We start from the raw sequence: 21,389 nt of genomic DNA on the forward strand, positions 1-21,389 counted from the left end.
CTGGAGGGCAAGACCTGGGATATTCTTGGTTCCAGCAGCCACATTCTCTGCTACAGCCAAGACTGGTAAACACTCTCTCTATCTCTCCTTCTCTCTCTCTCCTTTAATTTCTTTTGTGTATATGTGTGTTTTGTCTCTGTGTATATCTGTGCACCAGTTACATGCCTGGTGCCCACAGAATCCAAAAGAGGATCCCTGGAAGTGGAGTTACAGATGGTTGTGTGTAGCCATGTAGGTGCTGGGAATTGAATCCAGGTCCTCTGAAAGAGCAACCAGTGCTCCAATTGCAGAGGCATCTCTCTGCCTCTCCTGCACCTCTCCTGCACCTCTTTAATGTCTACACTCACAAGGCAGAGCTTCAGAAATTAAGTCTTTATTTATGGATTTAATAACCATATAGAAGAATGAAACATAGATGCCAGTTTGTCATCTAAAGGGCAGGAGAGTGAGACAGGAAAAAGAAAGTGCTCACAGCCCCAGCTCACCAGAACTACCAATGGCCACCAGCCCCACTTCTCCAGAACAGTCCACGGGATCTCTGGGGTCTGTCCCCTTGAATATTTGCCTCTCTGAGGAAGATTCCCTGACTCGTGAGCACAGCTGTGATGCTCAGGGAGGGACAAGTCAGGTTCTCTTTTCTGGGCATTTTAGAAACGACAGATTAAAGAAGTTAGATACAAGGGATTATTTGGACACTCTCCCTCCCCAATTAAAAATGTCTTCTTTTTGGAGGCACTTTTGTGTGTACAGTGAGATGGTAAGTGCCAGACAGCAGGCCAAAGTGGACATTTGTAGAGAAGCAGGCAGGAAAGAGGGGCTGGCCCTAGTCAGTGTTCACAGGCTGCCTACAACCATCCCAGGACATGGGGGACAGGATGAAACACATTCATAGGTCCCACAAAATGTCTGAGTCCCTATATGTCTCCTTGTTTGGGTTTGTTGGCTTTGTTTCACCTTGTATGACTGGGTTCCTGTTTCCACAAGCCAGTGACTTCTCATCTTCACCTTACCTCCCAACCAAAACAGTTGTGCCATGCCTGAGCTACTGGGAAAAGAGCTGTGCCCTTGTAGGATTTTCTTCCTTGAGTATAACCCAGAAGGCATACAGAATAATTAAACAACCTGTGCTAGGCCCATGACTCTTTTTTTTTTTTTAAGAATACATTTTTTTAATTTTTATTTATTTTTTTATTAGTTCAAATTAGGAACAAGCTTGTTTCACATATCAATCCCTTCTCCCTCTCCCTTCCCTCACCCTACCCCTCCTCCCCCACCCCCGACCTACTCCCCACCCCATCCACCCTCCACTCCCCAGGCAGGGTAGGGCCCTCTGCAAAGTCCACCACATGATCCTGGCCTAGGCCCATGACTCTTAAGCCAAGCTCCATTCAAGCTATGCCTCCTCCATGATGCCTTCCACGTGACCACTTACTTCAATTCATTCATGGCTGACACAGTTTGGATCTTTAAGTTTTGTTTTGTTTTATGTGTATGGGTGTTTTGCCTGCATGCTTGTCTGTGCACCACTTGTATCCTTGCTGCTCTTGGAACCAAAAGAGGGTCTTATATCCCCTGGAATTGAAGTCACAGAAGGTTTGGGAGCCACTGTATGGGTGGTGGGAATTGACCACCAGATCTCTCGGAGAGCAGTCACTAAGCCATCACTCTAACCCACATAGTTTGCATCTTGATTACCACTGCAAAGCACTGAAAGCTTGGTCCCTAAGGAGTTAGTCCTTGGAGACAGTGTTGGGCTCCTAGCCCCTTCTGCTCTCTCCAAGGCCACTGTAGGAAGCACCTTTCCTCCATCACATGCTCCCCCACAAGATGCTCTGCCTTGTCACAGACTCAAAGCAGCCAGACTAGCTTATCATGAACTGAAGCCTCATATATCTGATCAGTGTGACAAAACCTAATACTATAGTGTTGTCTTTCCATTGTAATAGGCTCACAGAGACTTCTTATTAGTTATAAGTGCTCAGCTTCATCTTATGCTTGACCCACTAGCTCTGACAACTGTTTCACTTCATCTACGTTTTGCCTTGGGGCTTTTTACCTTTCCTCTGTATGTCCTACTCCATGTCTGTCTGGTTGGCAGCTATCTGGCCCCAGGCATTTTCCTCTTTCTCCCTCATTCTCTTTCTTCTGCTCTTACTGATGTTAGGTTTTTCCTTTTATTCTCTCTGCCCACTAGCTCTTCCTATCCCTCTACCATCTAGCTATTGGGTATTCAGCTTTTTATTAGACCAATCAGGTGCCTTAGGCAGGCAAAGCAACACATCTTTACATTGTTAAACAAATGCAGCATAAACAAATGTAACACACCTTTACATAGTTATATTAATATACCACAACATAGACAAATGTAACATCTTTACCTAGTTAAAATAATATTCCACATTTCCCCATTTTTCTCTAAATAAAAACAGGGTTTTAACTCTAATGTAGTAAAACTATATGCAACAAGAAAAGTTATCATGAATTGCATGTACAATATCCAGTCCATTTGTATTTGGCAAATTCAGAGAAAATACTCCATTATTTATCCTATCTTGGTGAATTCAAAGTTTTGTACCTAATTTACCCTCTATTATAACTAAAGAAAACTGTAACTATAATTACCTAGTCTTCAACTGCATTAAAGACCCCAGAAGGATATAATATTACCTGAGTAAATAGGAAGTGCAATACAAGCCACTTCCAAAACTCTAGAAATGACAAAGACATCTGACTTCCTTGACCGTCACCCAAGGTTCCTCTGCAACATTGAGGCATCTTCAGCCTACAGGTTTAGAATATCTGGCACACTTTTCTGTGAAGTAGGAATTTTGAAGGACTGTTCCACCTTGTCTTGGCAAATTTTGGCAGTCTTTTTCCTTTGTTTCCTACTTGTCTGGTTTGTACAACATACTGTCAGCAGTCAAAGCAAGGATAGTTTCTTTCCAAAATGGCTAGCTTTGCCATATTAAAAGCAAACTCCATGTGGAGGTTCTTAAATTCCCATCATTGGTACTGCCAGGAACAAGCATGTCTCTTGGTCATGAAAAGCCCCGTGTTAACAAAACACCTTAAATGCTATATTCTGTAGGTCTTTGAAGTGTTTGAAGACCATCTACTGTAGTTTTTTGTTTTGTTTTGTTTTTTAATTCTTTGCTGTTTGGTGGCCTACCACCCAACTCCCAAATAAATCACATGGAGTCTTATTGTTTTTTATGAATGCCTGGCCTTAGCTTGGCTTATTTCTAGCCAGCTCTTCTTAACTAAAATATCCTGTCTACCTTTTGCCTTTGGGCTTTTGCCTTTCTCTATTCTACATCCCTTTCTTTACTTCTTACTCTGTGCCTGGCTGTGTGGCTGGCCCCTGGCTTCCTCCTCTCCTTCACCTTTTCTTGCTTCTTCTTCTATTTATTCTCTCTACCTGGCATCCCTGCTTAATTTCTGTCTAGCTTACCTCTTTATTTAGACCAATGAGGTGTTTTAGACAGGCAAAGTAACACAGCTTCACAAAATTAAACAAATACAACATAAAAGAAGGCAACACATCTTTGCATCATTAAACAAATATTCTACAGCATAAACAAATGTAACACATCTTTTTTCTTCTTTTTTTTTTAATTTGAATTAGAAACAAGATTGTTTTACATGTCAATCCCAGTTCCCTCTCTCTCCCCTCCTCCCCTACCACCCTCCCCCAACTAAAACCCTACTTCTCACATATTCTTTCCGCTCCCCAGGGAGGGTGAGGCCTTCCATGGGGGGGTCATCAGAATCTATCATATCCTTTGGGATAGGGCCTAGGCCCACCCCTGGTAACACATCTTAAACTAATATTCCACAACAATCTACCTGTCTAAAATACATCCATTTAACCTTGAAAACGTATCTACTATGACTACAAGTTTGATTATTTTAGATGACTAACTACTAATTGCATTTTAAAATTATACATTACATTTTTTATTGGTATGAGTGCTCTTTCTGCATGTATGACTGCATGCCAGAAGAGGGTATCAGATTCCATTATATATGGTTGTGAGCCACCATGTGGTTGCTGGGAATTGAACTCAGGACCTCTGAAAGAGTAGCCAGTGCTCTTAGTTGCTGGGCCATCTCTTCAGCCTCTATACATTACATTTAACAATGAGCTGCATAAGCACAATACCCCAAACAAGAGTAGAAACATACATGTAGTGTAACAAAAATAACTTTAAATTTGTGTCAATATACCAAAAATCTATACCAATGTAAACTATTTGAGGTTAATAGTTGTCTTTTTATCCTATATTCCTATATCCCCCCAAATGATGGCAAACATTCATAACCCATTGATGACCAAAAACCACCCAACCCCACCTCTTGGGAAAGTGGGTGTTGTGTTCTCTACACTGCTGCCTGTTGCCGGAGGACAACAACATCTTTAGGGGACCCTGAGAAATTTGGCATCATGGTCAAGTCCTGGAAACCCTAGTTGTAACATTTGGTCTCCAGTCTCAGAACTGTTCACATGCAGAGGGTTCAGTTCAGACTATACATCGCTGGTCTTGTAGGTTTTTTTGTTTTTGTTTTGTTTTTTGGTTTATTTCTTTATGTCTGTAGCCAAGATTTTCAGGAGATCTCTGCCTGATCAAACCTGATCTCTATTAATCTTGAAGGAATCCGCAACTTTTCATTTCCTGTGGAAACAAAAGCATAACCTCTTACCGCATGCAAATTTCCCGAATTCCATTTTAAAGTTAAGACACCCCTAAAGTATCTAGGCTGGTTTAATTCAGCAACACCTTTTACAGTTCTATGTCTCTCAACAGCTGCCATTCGCTTATCAGCATTCAAAAAACTCAAAGTCAACACATCACCATACAGGATCCAGACTCTGTGTATTTCTCATCTTTATGTGGCTTTTTTCTTTTATATTACTTTACTCTCTTATTGGATACTTTATTATTTTTAAACTATTTTCCCTATGACTGTCTATACCCATTTTCTTTTCTTCCTTAAACCTATGTACATTTTTAAACACACTGTATAGAGTTTTGGGTTTTTTTGTTTTTTGGTTTTCCTGTCTGGACCTGTCTTCACTGCATGTTTCTAGCCTTTTCTGTGAATGAGCCAAACCTCAAACTGCTAAATGGCTTTGCATTGGTGGCTGGCTCCATCCAGCTGGGGTCATGAAAGCTGAGCTTTACCGAGTCCCCCGCCCCCTAGCCTGGCCAAGAGCAGCATTCAGCTGGGAACTGGGACTAACTGGGAGCTTCATTCAATTGCCCCACTTCCAGGAAGTTGATGCCTGCAGTGTGGCAGGCTAAGTTTTTACTTAGCTTTTTGTTTTTATCTAATGTGCCGGCTACTCAAGTGTTTGCTGTACGGCAAATCCTCTTAAAGAATCTGTATCCTTGTTTTTTTTTTTCTTTCTTCTTCCAGTTTTCTCAGGCCCTATGTGGGTGCCAAATGTAGTAGGCTTCCTTTTGGGCCACCAACCAGCTCCCAAATCATGACATGGAGACTTCTTATTAGTTATGAATGCTCAACCTTGTTTGTCCCACTAGCTCTTATAACTTATTTTAACCTGTTTCTCATCTATATTTTACCTAGGAGCTTTAGCCTTTCTTTCATTCTGTATGTTCTACTCCTTGTCTATCTGTCTAGCAGCTGCCTGGCCCTGGGCATCTCCCTCTCTTTATCCCTTATCTGATCCTTCTTTTCCTCCTGAGCCTAGATTCTTCCTCCTATTTATTATCTCTGCCCTCCAGTCCCACCCATCACTCTACTGCTTAGATATTGGCCATTCATCTTTTTATTAGACCAATCAGGTGCTTTAAGCAGACTCTTTACATCCTTAAACAAATGCAGCATAAACAAGTATAACACACCTTTACATAGTTAAAGTAATATTTCATAACCTATTACAGCTGGAGTTTATTGTTTTCAGAGGCAACCTACATAGTATAAAGACTACCATCTTTGGTGTCAGAGAACCTTGGGGGGGAGTTTCAGGTCAGATTCTGTTCTCTAATACAAATTATTTAAATCTATAAAATTATCTACTCAGTGTAGGATTCTTACTTCGGGGTAAATACAACATATGCAAACTCAGATGGTGCAGACAGAATGTGGTGGGTCTCAGTTATCACCTCTTTTGGGCAGTTTTTCTGATTATTTCCACTCTCAAGCACACAGGGCTCATCTGTACTCACCTGTTCACTCTGAGACTGTTATCACAGCTATTTAGTTCATCTTTGTGTCCCCAGAGCCTAATGCAGAGTCTAGAGAAAGGGGATCAGTAAGTACTTACTGAATGAGTAAATGTTGGTATGTGTATATTTAGCATTCACAATACACTGTGAGCCTTTGGGAAGAGTTCCCCAAGGAGCTTGCTGTCCCTGGAACTTAGAACCTGACTCAGGAGTAGCACATAGTGGGCTAATAGTAAATGCTCTTGATTTTTCTGTTCAGTTAGACAAAGACAAGTATATACACATTGAAAGTGATCCCAGTTCAACGGCAGGGCATGCCAGTCTTCCCATAGTAATGGCATCTCAGGCTTGTCTATGCTGGTGGCTCCAAGGGAGGAAAACAGTGAAATGACAGGAGGCAGTGGGAAGTTAAGCCTGGCTTCAGATCACTGTCCTTCCACTTGCTAGAGTGTGACTTTGGAGCAAGTAATTTCATCTGAGTCTCACTTCTTCATCTATTCAGGGGACATAATTCCAATGTGACAGACTGTCGTGAGAATTAAATGATCTCCATGGGGCAGTAAGTCCAGTGCCCTGCACAGAGACATCACTGTCATTGTGTAGAGGCTTTGAAAATAGCAAAGTGTTCATGGTTTTCTTCTTTGCTCCTCACCATAATCCCAGGAGACATGCAGGTCCCAAGAAGCTAGGGACTATAGGAATTAATTTGTTATATAAAGATTATGGCTGATAACCATGGGGACTGGAATCTGTCTTGAAAGCAGTGGAGTGGAGTGTAAACATCTGGAGACATGAACTTGGGTTGAATTCATATCCTTCCTCCAACATGAGCCATCCATCTACTCTTGTACAAGTCACTTCTCTGAGCATCAGTGGGTATTTCTTGTCCCATAAATTGGTTGTGAGAAGCAGATGAGCTAGTATGTATTAAATACCCAGCAGAGCACCTAGTAGGTGCTCAATAAATGTTCATTCCTTGGCTTATGTCACTTGCTGTCTTGATGCTGGGCAGTATGCTTGTGGCATCTCTGTGCGGCCTTGTAAACCATCTATTTTGAACCAGTGGCTTTCAATGTGCTTCCTTCTCCATTTACATATTGTTCTGTTCAAAGACAGTATCTGTTCCCATAATAGATGTCTGTAACAGCAGAGGTGACAGCATTTGGCACCAGCCATCAGGGAAGAAAGCAAGGCAGGTCATAGTATGTCCCATCTCTGTGCCTGTACCAAAGAGGGGTGTGTGTGTGTGTGTGTGTGTGTGTGTGTGTGTGTGTGTGTGTGTGTGTATACATACATAGCATGGTTTAGTTTTATGGTTTTTCCAATCTAGCTTTTCTTACCTACAACATTTTATAAGGCATCTCAGTTGTTCAGCTTGTGTCCCTATGGTCATCACTATTGACTTTTCTTTGATTGATATTTTAATGCTATTGTAGTTGCATTTCATCTTACATATATTTATTATTGTCCAGTTGCACATGAGTCTTATTTTGTGGCTGCAGAATTTTTGTGTTTCAGACCTGCAAACCCATGCAGTTATCAAATCAGCTGTTCTCCATCTATTCTATCTTTTTTGGAGGGAGAGAGTTAGTAGAGAAAGACCACATAGTTGGAATAAGATGGCCTTTTTTTAAAAAAATGAATTTTAATTTATCATTATTGTGCGTGAGAGAGAGAGAGAGAGAGAGGAGAGAGAGAGAGAGAGAGAGAGAGAGAGAGAGAGAGAGAGAGAGAGAGAGAGTGACGGTGCACTTGGGAGGCTGAAAGACAGCTTCTGGGTGTTGGTTTGCTCCTTTCACCTTGGTAGTATAAGGTCTCTTTTGTTCCTGCAAGCTTTGGCTGGTTATCCTGTTTCCCCTCTCACTTCACCATAGAGTACTGGGATTGCAGATGACACCACCACAACCAGAGATCAAACTCGGTCATCAGGTGTGTGTGTTGGTTGTTTTCACCCATTGAGCCATCCCCACAGGCCTTAAAGTAGCCTTCCTAGGTGACTGGATCATATACCTGAGGGTTCTGACTGTGCTCCTCTTTAGCTCTGTGACTTTGAATAAGATGCTGACTCTCCTGTGCCTCGGTTTGTTCACTTGCAACACAGGTGCTGTCACCAGGATTGGGGACCCCTAGGTTGTTGGGTGCTATGCTTTAAAGTGAAATGCCCCCCAACAAGATCTTGTTTTGAATGGTTGTTCATCAGCTGGTGAGACTATTTTGGGAGAGTTGTGAGGGCTTTAGGGGGTGGAGCCTAGCTAGTGCCAGTACATCACCAGAGGTAGGCCATTGAAGGTTAATAGTTTGCCTTCTTGTTTGGACCACTCTCTGCTTTTTGTTCTTCATGAGCTGATCCCCTTCCTTAAGGTGTTTCTGCTAAGTATTTTGGTCACAGTGTTGTAAAAGTAACTATTTTATGTTTCAAGTCCCAATGAATAAAACATTCTAAATTCTTGGGAAGGGCTCTTAGGGATTATCTGCTTTGACTCCCTCATCCTTTTGTTGTTGAAACTGAAGTCCACAGAGCTTTTTGAGGGCAGGGACCATGCTTCATCTGTCTTTCTAGCTCCAGGGTTCAGATAGAATCAGGTGCATTCTGGTGTGAATAGTGTTTTGCAAATGACTCGATGACCAGTAGTTCCAAGTGACATAGCCACAATTTAACTTCTTTTGATGATTCAGTTATTTCTGTACTGTGTCACTATGCCAGACTGCCATCAGAACCAATTACACAGTGCAAAATGTAGCTGCTTCTGCTTCTGCTTTTCTGCTTCGTGTTTCCTCTTGCCTCTCTTACCATCAGCTGGCAGCTCTCCCTGTAATCAGTAGATGAACTTTGAGGAATCCTTCTCACTATTTTAAACCAGCCGTCCACTCTAGTCTGCAGCAGAACTGAAGTGAGGAGGATTTGAAAGATTGAAAGTTGGTGTGCATGCCAGGTTGCCTCTATCAATCCCAAGAAGCTTAGGCAGAGCTTTCCAGAGACAAAGACACCACCTGTTTTTAAGCTGAGCCTCAAAGTCATCTGGTCCACCCCTTCCCACATTCAAGTCATAGAAATGTATCCTAGCTCACACCCCTGTCTGGTTCCTTCTACACGTGGTACTCATTTACTCTTGACTTATGAGGCAGGAGCATGTTTTATGATGGTAGTAGCTGAGGACACAATGGTTTCTAGCCCTGGAATCGCTACTCTGACCTGGATTTGTAAGCACTTTTCCCTCCCAGCACCGGGGAAGTAAATATACACAGATGTGAATTCCCCACTGGTTTCTAATTATGGCCTAGCGAATTTGCCTCTCTTTCCCGCTCTGTCCTTTTCAGCCCTCTTTAGTAGTAATTGAAGTGATTTACTGTCACTTGTTTGTTAGATAACCATGGCAAGCTTAAAAAATGTAAACCGGAAACGCTTAGGATAATTAAGTAGTAAGGGGAGACACAGGGGAGATACTAATTGTGTCAGTGGATTTTAAATTGAGATAGGAATAATCTCATTTAAACCCAACTTCACTATTCATTTGAAAGCCTGTAAATTACAGGCAAATGATTGGGCATAAGTTGTGATTTATGTTCTGAGGCTTTTTAATGAGGGCAAGCGAGGCAGAAAAACACTCTTACCAATTTGCAGCCTGGAAAAGACAAGGCCAGTTTTCCTCTCTGAGGGCTGTGTAGTTGGAGGACCATTGGAGCCTGCAGTTTGTGGTCAGCCTGGGTAACATAGGAAACACTGCCTCAAAAGAAGGATAAGGAGGAGGAGGAGAAGGAGGAGGAGGAGGAGGAGGAGGAGGAGGAGGAGAAGAAGAAGAAGAAGAAGAAGAAGAAGAAGAAGAAGAAGAAGAAGAAGAAGAAGAAGAAAGAAGAAGAAGAGAAAAATCCAACACTGACTTGTCTCCATACCCATGGGACATGCTAGTGGGACCAGTACATCACAAAGTATGACAGGTGTTATGTGGTGGGACAGTTTCACTCCTGCTTTGCCTGGGATAGAGAATGGATCAGCTCTGGAAGCCCACTAGCCCTAGCTGGGGAGCCCCATGAAGATTTTTTCCACGCCCACACTACTGTTGTGAACTGGGCTACTGCAGGAGCTCTGGGTTGACCTTGTCTAGAGTTTCTCCTGCCATTGACACACATGTTCTTGCCTCCTCATACATCTTTGTTTACAGATACAATTCTCTGGGTCAGACTGTGACTTTGTCCCTTTCTGTGGGGAACCAGTTCTCGGATAATAAAATTCTTTTCAGCCTTTAGTGCCTGGTGGTCTGGCTCATTACAGAGTGGATAAAATAGGATAGAAAAGGCCTGGGGGGCATAAAGGAAGGAAGGGGGGGTCATTGGCTTCGCAGGGCTGATTCAATGCTCTCCATGAGTGTGGGAGGTGAGTGTCTGGCACTGTCTTTCTCTGAAAGAACTATATGTTCTTTCAGAAGCTGTCATTTCTCCCCTGAACACAGAACCATGGCAGTGGGCAGCAACCAGGAGACAGGAGCCAGAAGACAATAGGAACAGAGCCCATTTGCTGCTGCATACTGGTTTTTCTTTTGTTTGGTTCTTTTCCCCATGTTTACCTCCCCTGAACATTCTGAATTCACAAGGGAATTCTTCTTTGCCTGGAGTCACAGCTTCTGCAGGACACTGACCTCTGACCCCAGCCGCTCAGGAAAACAACGAACAACAGCACCGTTGGCTTCTTCAAGCCACTGGACATCCTGCTGTAGGGCAGGCCTTGTCTCAATCCTCCAACCAGCTGATCTCATCTGCAAGCTTTGTGCTGGGGGCTGAGGAGGACTCAAGGTAGTTCTTTGCCTTTAAAAGCTTACAGCTCACGGAGAAGGGCTGGGTTCAAAGGCTCAGAGTGGGATGATTCTAGGAAAAACAAAGTGTTTCCCTCTGCTAATTAAGCCCACGTCAGTAGTTTAAGACAAGCGCCCCAAGAAGGAGGCAGCACGTGGTGAGAATTCTAAGGAGGAAGAGGTTGCACTCCAGTGAGGGAGATTTGAAGAGATGCCACAGGGTGGAGGTGGGTTTCAGGAAAGGACAGGGTATCCAGGAGGAAGGATGAATATGCACATGCCAGCAGGGTGGGTTAGTAAAGCGTGGTAACAAAACATAACTAAGTTAATTTTGTGAGACTCTTAAGTGGCCTCTAAGGTGGTAGAAAGAAATATCCCAGAAAACAACAGCAAATGAACAAATAACCATCAAGGCTGCATTGCTGTGGGGACTCACTTGAATCAAGGTAAACACACTGAAACTGAATATAAATGAATTAACAGTGAGTAATTTGCCATGTTTAATACCACAAGCCTACAGATGAGGATGCAGAGGCCTGAACTTGGCATGTATCCAGGGCCACACGCCACTGCCCCTCACAAGGGCTCTCTCCAGAGCCAGAAGTCTGTGACACTCAGCACAGGCATACTGACTATTGAGAGTCCAAGAGCCAGCTATCAGGAAGAAAAGGTGATCTACCGGTGCCAAGAGAGGGCACACAGAAAGGAAGAGAGGAGAAGCAGGGTGGAGGGGAGTTATAGAATGTATTTTTGATTATGAACTAATTTGCATATATGGAAAATAATAAAATGTGACTTGGAACCACCACTCAGCCTTAATGTGTTGGCTCATGAATCTTGCTGAAGATGTTTATCTCAGACAGATCTCAATATCTAGATATAGCTAACCTCTTCCTTATGCATACCTTCCTACTTTACTCTTGACAATGGCCATTAAGTCAATATCATCCCCAAGTCTTTTGCATGGGGTGTGTGTGGTGGATGTGTGGGCCAAAAGCTGATGTCAGTTACCTTCCTCTGTCTCTCTTTTTTGATACAAGCTCTCCTGTTGAACCTGGAGCTAGCTGATCAGGTAGACTGGCTGGCCAGAAAGCTCCAGGGATCTGCCTTTCTCTCCTCCCCCAGTGCTGGAGTTACAGACATGTTGCAGCACCAGGCTTTTATGTGGGTTCTGGGATTGAATTTAGGACCTTGTGCTTGCATGACAAGTACTTTACAGACAGCTATCTCTCCAAGTCCCTCCCATGTCTTTAAAAAATATGTTTGCTGCATGTAGCTCTCTCTCTCTCTCTCTCTCTCTCTCTCTCTCTCTCTCTCTCTCTCTCTCTCTCTCTGTGTGTGTGTGTGTGTTTTAGTCTGGTTTGGTCCTGTACTCAATATGTAACAGGATGACCTTAAACTCTTTGGTGGTTGGAAGCAGAGTGGGTATGAGTTTAGCAAAAGCTTAGCACTACATATTAGGTAGGAAGAGAACCAGGAAAAGCCAGAATAAAGAACATTTCTAAAAATCTGAATCGAAGTCCACTAAAATCCCTCTATATGCTCACAAGAACATTTTCTGATGCCTGCCTTATTGGGCTCCTTGTCCATTTTTTTTTCCTCTGGCCTCCAAAGCGGAACTCAAAAGTGATGCAACCAGAGTCTACTATTAGACACTTTGATAGATAGCTCTTGGAGTGGCTAGAATCATAGTGCAAGGCCCCTTTTCGGTGGGTTCTGTATACATACAGTTACATCATTATGTTTTGTAAACTCTTAGGCAAACCTTATAAAAAACACAGTATAGCCAAAGTCATCTTGTGTTCTGTTTTGTATAGAGGATGATCTACTGTAGTTGGCTTGGTCACATGTTCTGTTCTCAGAGGAATGCCTGTAGGGTCTCTTCATGGCCATATGTTACTAGAGACACGGGGAACCCCATATTGGGCACCATATGTTACCAAGGAAACTAGGGTCCTTTCTTTGAGCCCTTGGTCCCATAAATAAATGAATTTAGAAATGGATTTGGAAAGAAGCTCATGGACAATTTTCTTAGAGTTTGAGAGAAAATCAACATGTTAGGGAAGCTGTAAATCTCAGCAGTAGGGAGGAATGAGAGATGGAGAAGAATAGAGAAAGCCATAGCATTTGAGTTAGGCTGGTATGTTCAGCAGTGGTGGTTAACAAGCAGCCACAGGGCAGATGAGGCCGAGAGCACTGCCGAGAAAGAGTGAAAAAACCCAGAGCCTCAGGGAGATCATGTTGAGACTTTGGAGAAATACCTGAGAGAAAAGGATAGGAAAAAGAAAAGACAAATTATGTTTTTCTGAGTAACTCAGAAAAGTGGACACATAGAAGCTCTGCAAACAGCCAACAGCCGGGAACACTTGGCTTCCTGCCTCCACCTCTTGGTAACAGTGTGTCTTGAATTCATGTGGAGTATCTGTAAACACATTTGTGCTGTTTTTACCATGATATTTTTAAGATTACCTATAATGACACATATAACCTGTTTCATCGACTTTTTAAAAACTTTATTATTATTATTATTATTATTATTATTATTATTTATTTATTTTTATTTAGTGGTGGTGGTGGTGGTGTGTTTGTGTTTAGGTCAGAGGACAACTTTATGGAGTTTGTTCTTGTTCTCCTACTCTTATGTGGCTTCTGGGGCACAAGCTCAGGTAACCAACTGCCTTTCCTGCTGAGCCATCTCTGTGGTCCCTGGTCCACTAACTTTAACCATCAGTGTATTAATAAACCAGCTCTCTTCTCTACTGCCCTACGTTTCAGTCATTACTATTTCTTCCTGTTAGCAAGTGCTGAATGAACAAGCTTGTCAGTCTCCAGTGGCCACATGAGGGTCATTTCTTCGACCCCTTTCTTAGATATTTTCCTGTCGCAGGGATAAAATACTCTGACAAAAGCAACTCACAAAGGGTTTATTCTAATAGCCTCACAGTCCATCATATGAGGGAAGCAAAGGCAGAAAGAGCTTGAAGTAGTTGATCATCTCACATCCACAATCAGGAATAGAGACCAATGAATGCAGACTGTTGATCAACCTCCTTTCTCCATTTGTAAACTCATGGGATTCCAGCCTGGGAATGACACCGTCCCCAGTGGTGGGTCATCCCACCTTAATGAATAAGATAACCTCCTCACAAGCCCATCTTCCAGATGATTCCAGATTTTGTCAAGTTGACAACACTATCAAAACCCCCAAGAAGTGGAAGCATGCCTGTGGTGTAGGTGTGTCTGCCTGTAGCTTCCCTGGTCACTGCCACAAAATGAGAGAACTGCTGCTTGGCCCCAATCCTCCTCGACTTAATATCACCAGCCTAGTGGATGTGAAATGCTATTATTATTATTATGCTAATTATCAGAAGAGGGAAAGTTTTTTGATGTTGTTTTATGTTTTTGAGACAAGTTGGTCTTGAACTCATAGCAGCCTTCTTGCTTCAGCTTCCCTAAGCAAGGGATGCAGAAAGCACCTTTTTTCTGTTGAACTGGAGAGACCTTACCCTGGAAAATCCCAGGCATGCTGGGAAAAAAACGAAGAAATGACCTGCTGGAGTGAACAGGGGGACAGTTCATAGCATAAAAGGGAAATTGGGCTGAGTGGAAGTGAGAGGCTATGCGTCTGCAGTGGATCCCTCTTGAGTCTTCCCCTCCTCTTGAATTGTCAGCGGGGAATGCTAGTTACAACCTCAGCCAATACTATCTTTCCCACTCATGACCCCTTAGACTATTTAAATGTGGGGAGTGATGGGGGAAGTGCTTCTGTGTATGTGGTTGTCTTACTGGATGATACATAATACTGTTTGGCCAATGAGGCAGCAAGTTAGGCAGGACTAGGAGTCAAAGGGGATTCTGGGAAATGTAGGAGAGAAGTGGTGATCCAGGCAGGAAGTGACATAGCAAGGAGACTCATATTTAAGCGAAGGAGAAACAGGAAGTGTCCCCCTTTCCCCTCTGCTCTTCCTCCACCAGCAAGGAGGGACACCAATGGAAGGTGTCCGATAAGTCTTATAAAATATATAGATTTATGATAATTAAGACTGAGCTAGCAGATGAGAGATCCTAGTGATTGGCCAAGCAGCATTTGTACCTAATATGTCTCTGTATTATTTTGTCCATCCACGTGGCGGGCAGAACTCGGGTGGCTGGTGGAGACCGCCCACTGAAAGACCCCTGCCCCTTAGCCCTTTCTTTCTCAAGTTTGCCTCCTCCTCCAGTCGGCGGCTTCCCCGATCCCCACCCCCGCGGCCTCCACTTCCCCCGCCACCCGCCGCACGCCCGGCCCGAGGACGAGCACCAGGTGGGCCGGCACGAGAACGAACACCAAGTGAGCCGGCCTGGAGCCCTGCCCCTGAGCCCCCGCCCGATGAGAAACACTCCATCCCAAGGTCTCCGCCCCCAAGGTCAGCCATCTGGACGCGGAGGGGGGGGGAATTGAGTCTGTTGTACCAGACACCAGACCTTGAGAATATGCTGATCTGGAATGGCTCTGTGTCTCATTTGAACCATCCAATAGAAATGATTCTGTATTTCGCCTCATTTGAAAGACTCTGTGTTTCACCTCATTTGAATAACTCTGTACTTCGCCTCATTTGAATAACCCTGTATAGCGCCTCATTTACATTGACCAATGGGAATAGCTCTGTACAATGCCTCATTAGAATTATCCAATAGAATCCCTGCTTCTAGCTTGCGCCTTTTTCCCTATATAAGGACCCCTTTCCCTTGGCTCGGCGCGCTTGGCCTCACAGAAGCTAAGTCGCCCGGGTACCCGTATCTCCAATAAAGCCTCTTGCAGTTTGCATCCAAGTTCGTGGTCTCGCTGATTCCTGGGTGCGGGTCTCCTTCTACGAAAGTACCTCTTTGGAGGTCTTTCACCACGTGGCAGTAGAACTCGGGCGGCTTTGGTGGAAAGATTTATGGTAACAGGGGAGGGCTAGACAGATAGCTCAGTGGTTGAGAATACATCTTGCAGAGGACCTGAGTTCAGTTCTCAGCACCCACATGAGGTGATTCCCAAACACAAAAAACATCCAGCTCCAGAGGGATCCAGCACCTCTGGCTTCCATGGCCACCTACACACACATGTGCATAGCTGCACATAGACATACACAATTAAAATCTTTACAAAAAATTATTTATACATATATGTGAGGTAGGAGGATCAGGAGTTCAAGGCAAGTGTCTACCACATAATAAGTTTGAACTACCTGACATCCTGTTTAATGAAGAAGGAGAAGAGGGAGAGGAGGAGGAAGAAATAAAAGAATAGGGACAAGCAAAGCAAAGCAAAGGAAGGTATTTAGGTCTGTTCAAGTCAGCCATGTGCCTAATGCTTTGTTAGATGTTGGGAGTACACATCCTAAGTCCTGGAGGTGTTCCAGCAAAGACCAGAAGAACGCTGGGCAGAGCAGTGTACAGGAAACTCCTACAAGTTGAGGAAGGCATTTTAGTTAGGATGTCTTAGCTGTGATAAAACACCAGGACCTAGAGCAGCTTGGAGAGGAAAGGGTTCACTCCATCTTATACTCCCAGATAAAAGTCCATCACAGACAGAAGTCAGGGCAGGAATTCAAACAGGACAGAATCCCCGAGGCAGGAATTGAAGCAGAAGCCCTGGAGGGGTACTGCTTACTGGCTTGACCCTCATGGATTCTTTAACCTAAACCTAGGACCAGCAGCCCAGAGGTGGTACTACCCCCTGTGAGATGGGCCCACATCAGTCATCAATCAAGAAAACGTGCCAAAGCCTTGCCAACAGGCCAATTTGTTGGGGTCATTTTCTTAACTGAGGTTCCCTCTTTTAAAATAACTCTTGCTTGTGTCAAGTTGACATAAACTGGCCAGCACAGAGAGAAACTAGAGGTCCTTCGCAATATTTTCCAGCATTCAGCTTTCCTCCCATTTTCAGTAAGATGAAAGAAGTAAAGGTCAAGGGTGGAAAGGCAGGCTGGGGAGATGGCTCAGCGGGAAAGAGGGCTTGCTTTGAGAGCAAAAACCAGGACACATTACCATTCCAGCACCAGGAGATGGAGAAACAGTCAGATCCCAGGAGCCTGCTAAACAGCTGTCCTGGTTTGCTTTCTATTGCTATGGTCAACATCATGACCAAAAGCAACCTGAGGAGAAGAGGGTTTACTTCATCTTGTAGTGCAGCTTACATAAAGGGAAGTCAGGGCAGGGGCTCAAGGCAGGAACTTGGAAGCAGGAACCGATGCAGAACCACAAAGGAATGCTGCTTATTGGCTTACTCTTGAGGACTTGCTCAGTTAGCTTTCTTACAGCACCCAGGACCACCTTCCCAGGTGTGGCATCGGCCACAGTGGTCTGGGCATGCCCATATCAATCTTAAGAGAAATGCTCTATAGACTTGCCCACAGGCAATCTGATGGAGACAATCCCTTAGCCAAAGTTCCCTCTTTCCAAAACACTAGGTTTGTGTCAAACTGACAAAGAAGCCAAGCCTAAGTGGACAGCTTTAGGCTCAGTGAGATTACCTGTCTCAAAAAAATAAGTCAGAGTTGGTGTAGTATCGCACACCTTTCATGCCAGCACCTGAGAGGCAGAGGCAGGCACATCTCTGTGAGTTCAAGGCCAGCCTGTTCTACATAGTGAGTTCTAGGACAGCCAAGGCTGCATAAAGAGACCCTGTCTCAGAGACAGAGTGAGACAGAGACAGAGACAGAGAGACAGAGACAGAGACAGAGAGAGAGAGAGAGACAGACAGACAGACAGACAGACAGACAGAAGGAAGATTCACAGGCATTGGAATGGTGGTCACCAGGCAAACCTCCAAGTTGCCTTTAAGCAGTGGTTCTCAACGTTTCTAATGCTGTGATCCTTTAATACATTTCCTTGTGTTATGGTGACCCCAACCATAAAATTATTTTCATTGCTACTTCATAACTGTAATTTTGCTACTGTTATGTATTGTAATGCAAATATATGTGTTTTATTATGATCTTAGGTGACTCCTGTGAAAGGGTCATTTGACCCATAGGTTGAGAACAACTGTCTTTAAGAAAGGGGAGAAGAGCCGGGTGTGGTGGAGCATGCCTTTCATCCCAGCGCTCAGGAGTTTAGCGCTCAGGCCGATCTCTGAGTTTGAGGACAGCCTGGTCTAAAAAGCGAGTCCAGAACAGTCAGGGCTACACAGAGACACACTGTCTCGAACCCTCATCCCCCACCCCCCCAAAAAGAAAGGATAGAAGTTGAAAAGACTCTGACTGATGGAGTCAGGGTCACATGGGGGCTCTGTCCAACCTGAGCCAGAGCTTGACCTCAGGTGAAGCTTTCTGGAGAACCCACAGAGTAAGTTTGGTGTTTGTATTTCCACCTAAGAATCTCCAATTCTTTTCTCCCAGCCCTGGCTGGGTTTGAAGCTGATTTGTCGGCATTTCTGCAGCATGCAGTACCTCACTGGGCTGCAGAGGGAGAGATTTGCTTTGCACATGATTTAATTTAGGGGTGAGGTAATGAGTTTGCTCCCCTCAGACAAGGGCCTCCTCAAGCCTTGCTGAGCAGGGTTAGGAGCAAGGAAGCTGCCCTGTGGACCTTATTAGATGGCTCTCCTGCTCACGTGATCACAACTGAGGGGTGATTTACAGTAACCCCTGATATTAAAAACCTCTCACTGAGACAACTAAAATGAAAAATGCTCTGTGGTGAATTTGTTAATGAATTTCTTTGCTAAAAAACAGGTGTGGGGGTGGGGGTAGACTTGGGGGAAACAAAAGCGTGTTGGACCAGAGGAAGACCTTGGAACTCTATAAATCAAGGTTCTTGAGGACTCTGGGGAGAAAAATAATCAAACCACTTAAAAAAAAAAACAAACAAACAAAAAAAAAACAAAAAAAAAAAACCTTTCATCCTGTTCTCAGCTAAGGACAGAAGGACAGTCATTAATTTCAAGGTAGAAAGTAACTTGACATCCTTTTGGTATTCTTAAAATAAATAAGCAACTGACTTTACAAAAAATGAGGTTTCAATCTTGGGTTTAAGTAATCTCACTGGCTCTGATTTGCATGTGTGTGACAAAGTGTGGCCCTGTTATGGAGGTTGATTGCTAGAAAGTTGGACTAGTGCAGAATGCAGATGTGTGCAGAGGGACAAGTGAGGAGGCCATGGGGCATCCTGTCAGCATCTCTGTGGATGCTGTACCCATCCACAACCCCTTGCCTGCTGGGCTAGGGTGTTTTATATCAGGCCGCTGGCTAGGCTGGTTTCCTAGGTATATGAACCATACAGTTGCAGACATATATGGGTTCCCAGATTTCAAGGATCCCAGGCTGTTGCTGTCTTGGAATTCTTAGTTTTTGAAAATGGGAACACATCCATCTTCTTACTTTGCACTGGTGCTGTCAACAGCTGGCCCTGCCAGTGCCTCTTTCATGTCAACGCATGTCATTTGGCCTCTGGCATCTCTGGCCTCTTCTCAGGAGGCAACATAATGAAAAGTTTGCCCCAAAAGGATAAATATATATAGGAAAAAGTTTGTCTGCCTTTTAGGAAGACAGACAAGTTATTGTTTTTTTTTTAATAGCCTAATTAAAAATACAATACATGCTAGCTGTGGAAAATGTGAAAGAAAAAGAAATCATTCCTCTATACAACAATATGCCTTTCTAGACATTTTATACTTATTTTTGTTTTATTTGCATATATACCATTGGAAATATTCAGAAACAGTGTCTTAGAAGATGTTTTTAGATTTCTCTGTACACTAGGAGGAAATTTCCCATATCAGTAATTTTTCTTCAAGAGAGTTTTATAGCTGCTTAGTGTTCTGTTGCATAAAAATCCTATCGTTTACTCAGCCCATCCCTGACTGTTGGGCATTTATGCTTATTGCAAATAACACTGTATTAGTTACTTTTATCATGGCTGTGACAAAATACCCCACAAAAGCAACTTTGAGAAAGAAGGGGCTTATCCTGGGTTACATCATGGAGGGGGAGGCATGGCAGCAGGTCACATGGTCTGCAGTGGGGAAACAGCTGAATGCTGGCGCTCAGCTTCTGGTCTCCTTTTTATTTACTCTGGGACCCCAGCCAATGGGATGGTGGTACCCACATTTAAAATGAGTCCTCTTTTCTCAAACCTCTCTGGAAACACCCTCTCAGACAAACCCAGAGATGTGTTTCCTAGGTGATTCTGGTTTAGTCAAGTTGACAATGGGGACTGAGCATCATACTCTGAAAAGAGCACATCTATTCAAAGAAAACAAACCAGGCTATCATCCTAGGTTAAATTCCTAGAAGTCAAATCTAGTAAGACACTGCAGAGTCACCACTGGGTACATTCTAGAATGCAGGCCTTGGTTAACATCGTTTCTTCTTTTTTTTTCTTCATCTTCTTCTTCATAGTGTCCTGGGGTGAGAGAAATAACATTCTAGCTCTTCAGCTCTGTCTACTGCATCTCCAGTGGAGAAAGAGCTTCAGGGAGGCATCCCTGAGGCAGGGCTGCTGCTGTCTCCCAGATTATTGCCACATGTCACCGATCCCTGCTCATGTTTGCAGAATGAGTGTACTAATTTCCTTATGATCATTTAGGCCTGTTCTTAGGTTTGTAAGAAAGAGAATGGTGGGCAGCTAAGTTGTTTACTACTGTGACCTCTCTCTCTCTTTCTCACTCTGTGTGTGTGTGTGTGTGTGTGTGTGTGTGTGTGTGTGTGTGTGTGTATGTGTGTGTGTGTGTGTGTGTGTGTGTGTGTATGTGTGTGTGTGTGGTGTGTGTGTGTGTGTGGTGTGTGTGTGTATGGGTGTGTGTGTGTGTGTGTGTGTGTGTGTGTGTGTGTGTGTGTGTGTGTGTGTGTGTGTGTGTGTGTGTGTGTGTGTGTGTGTGTGTGTGTATGGTGTGTGTGTGTGTGTGTGTGAAAAGCTGCCACATGCTACTAGTAGGGAGGGAGGCCTGGAAAGCTCTCTGAAACCAACAATGGAAATATCTAGATGGTTCCATTCTGAGTCTGTGACCAGTGTTACTCCCGGAAGCTGGTTTGTGCTAAGGAAGAGGAGCAACTAGGCATGAAGTCGGAGGCTGAGCTGAGAACCGGCTCTGCAGCAAACCCCAAAGCCTCCTCCTCGGGTTGAAAAGGGCTTCTTTTGCCACGGTGGTTCTGGGGCAGTGGCAGAAGGGGATACAGACCCTCTTTCTGTTTAGTTGCTAGGTCTTGTCTGCTGTGGCTGGCCCTCTCTTGCTGTGGTGATTTCTCCATCTGCTAAAGATGTAAGATTTAGACTGTTAGATTGTTTTCCCTGGACTAAATTTCTCTCTCTGCATAGGAGGCCTCCTCTTACCACAGTCTGTTCCCCTGTTTTGTGCAAAGCGCTGCTGGCTTCTGGGTAGGGGTGAAGGATGCATACAGCTGTGGGTTGGCTCAATACCAGGCAGAGTCATCAGGGACAAAGC

The sequence above is a fragment of the Cricetulus griseus genome (genome assembly GCF_003668045.3).
Source record: "Cricetulus griseus strain 17A/GY chromosome 1 unlocalized genomic scaffold, alternate assembly CriGri-PICRH-1.0 chr1_0, whole genome shotgun sequence".
NCBI lineage: Eukaryota > Metazoa > Chordata > Mammalia > Rodentia > Cricetidae > Cricetulus > Cricetulus griseus.